The sequence below is a fragment of the Artibeus jamaicensis genome, unplaced genomic scaffold (genome assembly GCF_021234435.1).
Source record: "Artibeus jamaicensis isolate MK-2021 breed Jamaican fruit bat unplaced genomic scaffold, CSHL_Jam_final scaffold_378, whole genome shotgun sequence".
Taxonomy (NCBI): domain Eukaryota; kingdom Metazoa; phylum Chordata; class Mammalia; order Chiroptera; family Phyllostomidae; genus Artibeus; species Artibeus jamaicensis.
The window spans coordinates 2,565,859-2,573,062 of record NW_026522044.1 but is presented as its reverse complement, the minus strand read 5'-3'; the positions used below and the strand labels follow the sequence as shown (position 1 = coordinate 2,573,062).

At 38.5% G+C, this 7,204-nt stretch overlaps 1 pseudogene; it reads left to right on the top strand.

The window, feature by feature from the left end:
• Positions 1-1,371: 1,371 nt before the first annotated feature.
• LOC119035887 (ubiquitin carboxyl-terminal hydrolase 10-like) lies at positions 1,372-4,408 on the top strand (annotated as a pseudogene).
• The last annotated feature ends 2,796 nt before the right edge of the window (positions 4,409-7,204 follow it).

Below are 7,204 nucleotides of genomic sequence, written 5' to 3'. Positions count from 1 at the left end.
CCCAAATTGGGGAGAAAAGGAAATTGAAATCTTATGTGTTGAACATATTGTAGATTGAACAAACATAATGCAAACCCTAGATTACTTATTGATTTAAAAATAATCCCCCAGCATCAGGGAGTAAAAAGGTAATTAAATAAAGTATACATATATATCACATTTTAATATAAATGTATAATAAATTATGTATTTACACATAATATATAACTACATCTTTTAAGTTCCATAATCTGATTTATCAGAAATCCAAAAACATGTAGAAAATTTATACACTAAAGACTTTCTATAACAAAAAAGAATGAAAAGGGCACACTGATTGGCTTTTGTGAATTCTGCATCTAGGTTCTAACTTAACTTTAACATTTGCTAAAATATACTAGTTGGAAAAATTTCATGGATCCAATACTGGGCCTCAAATTATATTTATACCTGAGGATTCCACTAAAGTTACACATTGTTCTCCATATAACATTTAAAAGTAACAAAATAAAATACAAGACAATGGCTACTTTAACTGTAGCCTTGCCTAAATTTCTCATAGTCATAGTGCCTATTGCTCTAAAATCTTTTATATTGGGCATAGATGCTGTATAATAAGTAATAAATAATAAATTAAAATTAAGGTAAGTCTTTAACACAAATTGGCATAATAATAATGAGATCTCATGGACTTCTAGTTAAAATAGTTAATATGGGCCAATGTAAGTCAAAAATAGGTCTATAAATAATTAAAACTTATATAAAACCTAATTGATGAAAGGAGTGATTATTCCCACTGCTTTTTTATCTGACAACCTAATTTTGCTTGTTCTTAAATGTGGAAAAGATAAAGGGTGCCTCATGATGGATTACTGCAAACTTAATGCTGTGTTTCCATCCAAGGCTTTCATACCCAATGTCCAATATTATTAAAATTATTAATTCTATTCAATCAACAACAGGTAAATATTTTGCTTTTACAGATTTGGGAACATTCTATTCAATGTCTATTTCAATAACCTTTTAGCTATAATTTGCTTCTACCTCCAAAGGAGAAAAATATACTTTTTTTTCAGGCTACTCACGGAATACCCCAACAGCTTTGCTATCACACAAAATCTTGGCAAATCTGATCTTGAATACATCCATCTTTCTCCAGGAACACAAGTATGACATTATGTTGATAACATACTCTTCCAAAGAGATTCATTTGACTGGCTTATTAATGACCTGTAACTCCAACATCTTTTAGTCCTTTTGGGGTTCTAGTGTCAACATTTTCTCATTTACAAATTTTACTTAACAGTGTATGTGCAGGGGAGGAGATGTCAGCAGTGTGGGAAGCAGCATGAGGAGTCCAGTGAGCAGCTAGGCTCATTGAGATGGGCTGCCATGGCCCTCCAGAATGCACAGTTTATTTTTGGAGATTTTAGCCCTGATGAATTCAATCAGTTCTTTGTGACTCCTCACTCTTCAGTTGAGCTTCCTCTATACCATGGAACAGTTCTGTGTGGTACATAAACTACCTGATGGACAAGAATATCATATAATCCAGTTTGGAAGCCAAAGATACTTTGCAGAGAACTCCCAACTACAGTATTTCAAGCATATTGAATCGTCAGGCCCCAAATTTATTCTTGGTTGCACAACTTCCAAAAAGACCCCTGATGACATTTATAAAGAAGTGAACTACAGCTCTATTGACTTCCAATACCCAAGCTCTGCCCCTGCTCTGGATGGCAGTTCCAACATGGAGGCAAAGGTTTTGGAAACGATGGTATCTCAGTTGGTCTTAGATAAAGAGATCATAAAAAAGAAGTCAGTCTGGTCATTATAGTTACTAGAAATATGGCAGCAAGGGTAGTATTTTCCCAGAATCCCTAGTCAATGGCCATGCCAGACAAGCAGTCATGAACGTGGTAGGCACAGATGATGAAGAGTTGATGGGTGATGTGCCCTTGCTGGAGACACCCAAGACTGTAGCAGCCCTCAGGACTCCAAAGGCTTCATCAGTGATGCTATTCCTGGTGGTTCTTTCCCCAGAGTCCTGGACTGCAGGGCAGATTGGGGGCTGACTTTGAACAGTCCTGCTTCTCTGCAGAGGATGTCAGGGGCAGCATGTTGAGGACAGCTGTGACTCAACCTTATATTGGGACCGATACTACTGAAAACCTTGGAGTTGTTAAGGGCAAATACTTGAATTCTTGTGTAAGGGCTCAACTGCCAATGGGGTGGTGTTATATACTGTGGAAAGCATGACTCAGATCCAGCATTAAGTCGAGAGGACTTCCCCCTCCTACCCATAACCCAGCATCTGTGTCAGGCTCCTCTCCCAACAGTCAACCTAAATCATGGGCCAGTCTTTTCTATGATTCTAAGCTCTCCTCCTCTTCACTTGTGGTTTCTGTGGAAACTAAGTATCCCCTCCTGTCACATCTCCCCTGGTCTCTGAAAAACAGGCTGCAGTCAAGGAAGGGCTTGTTCCAGTTTCAGAGGACCCTGTAGCCACAAATATTTCAGTTACTGGAGAATATAACCCTAATACATAAACCAGCATCATTGCAACCTCATGGACTAATCAGTAAAGGAACCTGGTACTATTTTATGCTATATTGCAGGCACTGGTTGTTTGCAGTCCCATGTATCACCTGGTGAAGTCATTCCTCTGTATTCTAAAGTATAAAGACCTTGTAGGTCAACAGTCATAATAGACAGCTTTTTAGGCTAATGAATGAGTTTACTAATATGCCAGTACCTCCAAAACCCAGACAAGCTCTTGGAGATAAAATTATGAAGGATATCTGCCCTGGAGTTGCCTTTGAAAAAAAAATATCCTCACCTAAGTATATATGTATGCATTTGAGAGAGAGAGATGGACAGACAGACAGAGACAGAGAGAAATGATGTGAGAGATAAACCAATTGGTTGCTTCTTGTGTACACCCCAACTGGGGATGAAACCTGAAACCCAGGTATGTGCATTGATTGGGAATCAAACCCACAATCTTTTGGTGCATGGGACAGTGCTCTGACAAACTGAACCATCTGGCCAGGGCTAAACCTACATATAATAATAGGCTCCTGATAATCAAGAAGATGCTGTCTGAAAAGGGTCAACAGGAAGATGCTGAGGAATACTTAGGCTTCATTCTAAATGGATTTTATGGGGAATAGTTAACCTAAAGAAACTTCTCTCAACAAATAATGAGCAAGTTACCATTTTCAATGGACCCAAGAGCCACTCAGTGAATGAAGAAGAGATGAAGAACCAGGCAAAGGAAGTGAGTATGATTGGGAGCAATTGGGACCCAGAAATAAGACTTTAGTCACTCACCAGGCAGACTTTGTTCAGATCCTAATCACCAGCATTTTTGGTGGACACATCAGGTCTGTGGTTTACCAGCAGAATTCAACATAATCTGCCACTTTGCAGCCATTTTCCGCACTGCAGTTGGATATCTAGTCTGGCAAGATACATATAGTTCAGGATGCATTGGAAAACTTGGTGGCAAGAGGATCTTGCCAGAGTCATGCCACAGAAACCAAACAAGAGGTTGATATCAGTTGAAGGGTGACTCTGGAAAAACTTCCTCCTGTCCTCATGCTGCACCTAAAACAATTTGATTAAGAGAAGATTGGTGGATGTCAGAAGCTTATAAAAATATTAAATATTGCCCTGGCTGGCATAGCTCAGTGGATTAAGTGTGGACCTGCGAACCAAAGGATTGTGGTTCAATTCCCAGTCAGGGCACATGCCTGGGTTGCAGGCCAGTTCCCAGCAGGGCATGCACAAGAGACAGCCATAAATTGATATTTCTCTCCCTCTCTTCTTCCCTTCCCCTCTAAAGGTAAATCAATAAAATCTTTAAAAAATATTTAATATCCTGTAAACTTTGAACTTGGTAAAGAACTGCTTGCTCCAGGACTTAAAAATAAGAATTTTATTCTTAATTTTTATTTATTTATTTTTTACTTCTTTAAAATTAATTTTTTAATTTTGAGGTAAATATGGACTCATATACAATTATAAGAAATAATACATTGATCCTGTATACTCTTTTCCCAGTGTCCCCACTGGTGACATCTTGAAAACCTATAGTACAATATCACAACCAGGATATTGATGTTGATATTGAAGTTGTACACATACAAAAAAGCTGTATGGTCAAAACATATGAAACTTCCATCACCACAAAGATCCCCATGTTTCCCTTTTATAATCATACCTTCTTCCTTGCCACACAACCTATAGACAATTTGTAGTGGTCTACCATCACAGAAGCAGTGTGACAGGTGGTCATTACACTACAGATGTCTTCTAGGTCAGTCTGAATAGCTGGCTGCACATCAATGACTAGTACCAGGTGGTGAAGCCCACTGTTGACAGCACAGCCTACCTCCTCTATTATCAGTAAGTGGACCTGCTGTAACTGCCTGTGTGATGTGTGTGCCCATTCCCACTTTAGAATGCCAACTCTCATTGATTTCTTTCCTCTCCTTAGTGGCATTTTATTTTATTTAATTTTTTGGTTTTTTATGAGGCAGAATTTTAGATAGAAACTCTCTCTTTTGCAAAAATGGGCTAGAAAGAAAAGAAGATGCTTTGGGGGTTGTGCACAATGTAGTTTCTGTTGACCTCTAACTTCCAAATCAAAATCATTTGGTTGAAAGACTGTCACTTGATTTACGAAAATATACAAAAATCCATAATTCTGAAAAAATGCTGATTCTTGAGTGAGAAGGGGGAACCTGTCTTTGATTCCCTATATAATTGCTTAGTAGAATAAATTGTGCACTAGCAACAATACTTGTAAATTTGTGAAAATGAATTTCATCTTATTTTAAAAAATAAAATTTTAATCCATTACACTTTTCTCCCCTACCCTTTAGTTTTTGATCTGTGATGAAAATGAGCCAATTAGCAGAGAAGAAATAGTTCTTCGAAAGAAAAATAAACACAAAAAATAAGTTTCTGATTTGTAATGGGAAAACATACATTTTAATAATTGTGTGATGAGAAGTTTCTTATGTACATATTACAGATTAAATATATGGAGTTTAGGTGTTAGGCACATAGATAGGTAATTGTAACCTTATTGTCATTAAAAGATTTTTAATTGCATTCATGCTTCTATCCACATAATGAAATATGGATAAAATAATGAAGTTAGATCTTTCTTTAAGTCTGCCCTGTTTAATTGTGCTGCTTGCTCTTCTACACAGTTTAGTAATATCCAGTAGTATAAAGTTGTCACCCACCCATTAATAAAAATCATAAAATTGGTTTAAAATTTTTACTTACAAATTAAAATCAAGAGGTACTCTTGCTAGTGCCATCAGAAACTCCTTCACTAAAGAAGTTCTAACAACCTTTTTTGCATGACTTCTGGAGTTTCTGGACAACCAATGATAGCCATTAGGTGCCCCAGTGCTTCTGATGCAAAACATTTCCTCCTTTTCTTTGGTGTCATAGTATAAAATATTAAAACGACAAATAAATGACTAACTACTGGGCTGTCCTGGAAAAAGAGGCCCTCACAGAGTCTGAATCTGTGACTCCCCCATAGTGCACTACCCATTATGTTTTGAGTCATGGAAACAGCAGCTCAGAAGCTCAACACAGCTAACAAGTCCTTAAAGCATGGTGGAACCAAATCTGAGCCCTCTGGTATATCCCACCTGCAGGTGGTGGGGAAGGGGTGGTTTCTCTTGTCTTCAGTCCCTTGCCAGATGCCAAAGTACTAGAGAAGGTCATCCTTCCACCTGACCCGTTGGCTATCTCGTAGCCCCTTGGGATTAACTGAGTGGACAGCAACAGGTGTTCATAGTCTGCAAATGGCACTGCTAACCATCATACATCATGGAGTTTAGTGTTGCTGCTTTTCTGGGGACCACTTTGCGTGGTTTTGAAAACTGTAGCCCCATGCAAGCATGCCTTGAAAGAGGCTAGTAAGTCTCACTGGAAAGCCAGGAAGCAGGTGGAAGGCACCATCCAACACTAACACTGAGGGTTCCTGTGAGAAATCAGGGCTGACAAATGCATTGTATCCTTTGAAACTTGCTTTGTTTTGTATAGCCCTGTTGATATAAACCAGATGTTTGAATTCAAAGCATAAGGAGTAAACTCCTTGCATCATGAAATACACCTTTACAACCATCTGCCTTTGGCATGTCTAGCAGACCCTGACCTGAGACAATCTCTGAGTTTCTTCAGTTGTTATCTATAGATAATATGTTTTCTACAACTGTAGCCTTTTGACATTGATTGATGAGCTATACATGTATACCCCTGCACCATACCATCCCCCCAAAAAAAAACCTTTTGGAGAAGGGCTCCGGGCATTCTCCACTACAGGGAATCACCACCCCCTTTCCTGCTGGAAAAACGGATTGTGTCCGGGACAACTTATTTTCATCTGTGGTAGCCAGAAGAGCTCCACAAGATGGGGCATCCCACATTACTTTTCATCCCTTAACCAGAGAGCCCTAATACAGGACAGAACCCCAAAAATAACACAAGGTCAAACTCCAGGCAGTTGTCTCAGGACAGAATGTCCTGGCCAGCAAATGGCATCATCTTCACATGTATTATTAAGTATTGGGCCATTACCTAAAAGGTAATCTCCTTTAAGGTAAAAAGCTCTAAGGATCTCTTACCTCTTGGATACCCCCAATATAAACCCAAGTCATACCTGTTTTTACATATACTAAAGTTACAATGCAAAGCCTTGCCAGGACACTACTTAGTCTCTTCAGAGCTGCAGACATTGCTCTGAAGAGCTACTACCATTGCTGGTAGTAACCTGGATACACATTTTAGTTCTTAGAACGCACAATGCTGAGCTTTTGGAAAGGGCATTCAACAGAATTTTCATGTCCTTAGTAGTCTCAAATAGCCGGTTTAACTGAGAGATATAATGGTGTCTTCAAACAACTCCTTTTCCAATTCCAGTTCAGTAAACAAACTTTTAAAATTCTCTATCTTGCCCAGGCTTTAACCTATTAAAAAATTTCAATATTGCTCCCAATCCACAATGGCTAGAAGACAGATGGAGGACACATACTCTTCTGGTATTCATTAACCACAAATTGTCTTACAGTTCAGAAAATTGCTCATCTGACACGGGAGACATTTGGACCTAAACTTCTACCAAAAAGTAACCAACAAAAACACTGTCAAGTGCAGCTGAGCACCATTCTGTTGACTGTAGGTTTTATTACTATTG